At 37.2% G+C, this 627-nt stretch overlaps 1 protein-coding gene across 4 annotated transcripts in view; it reads left to right on the top strand.

Moving 5' to 3' along the window:
* apba2b (amyloid beta (A4) precursor protein-binding, family A, member 2b) overlaps positions 1-627 on the top strand; it is an 84,304-nt gene that overhangs the window by 21,865 nt on the left and 61,812 nt on the right. The window lies entirely within an intron of this gene.

The raw sequence follows: 627 nt of genomic DNA, 5'->3' as shown, positions 1-627 counted from the left end.
ATATATATATATATATATATGTATATATATATATTGTACAGCGGGGGTCTCCTTCATGGTATAGAGATAAGCAGCATCAACAACCTGCTAAATTTTTGTGTTTCTTTTATGTTCTTCAGAAGAAAGAACAGGTTTTGAAAAACATGATGGTGAGAAAATAATGACAGAACTTTCATTTCGGATGAAATATTCCTTCAAAATGCAGAGAAAGAGTGCACATATTTCCTCTCTTCCTCTCAGTCTTTCCATCTGTCCATAGAGCTGAATCCTCTTACTCGACTTATCACTGTGGATTTAACAGTTGCTGTTGAACTGCATTTGAAAGAGCAGCATCTGCCAGCAAAATGTCAAAAAGATGTGCAACTGTGCAAACAACGTCCTCGTCATTCATTTTCCTATTTCCCTGTACAGTTGATGCTATATTAATCATTAGTCATAAGCCTCAAAGCCTTTATTTCCTTGGGAGCTCTCTCCTGGTTAAATAAAGATGTTGTCGTCTTTTTCAGTCGATTATAGCTGATGGGAATTTTCTCCTCATTGTGTTTCGGGGCAGGTGCAGAAAATAGGGTGTGACTAGGGATGGATATCGTTCAAAATTTTTCGATATCGATACCGATACCGATACCT

Source organism: Sinocyclocheilus anshuiensis, unplaced genomic scaffold (genome assembly GCF_001515605.1).
Source record: "Sinocyclocheilus anshuiensis isolate Anshui unplaced genomic scaffold, SAMN03320099.WGS_v1.1 scaffold816, whole genome shotgun sequence".
Lineage (NCBI taxonomy): Eukaryota > Metazoa > Chordata > Actinopteri > Cypriniformes > Cyprinidae > Sinocyclocheilus > Sinocyclocheilus anshuiensis.
The sequence above is the reverse complement of the archived record's forward strand: the minus strand, read 5'-3'. Positions and strand labels throughout refer to the sequence as shown.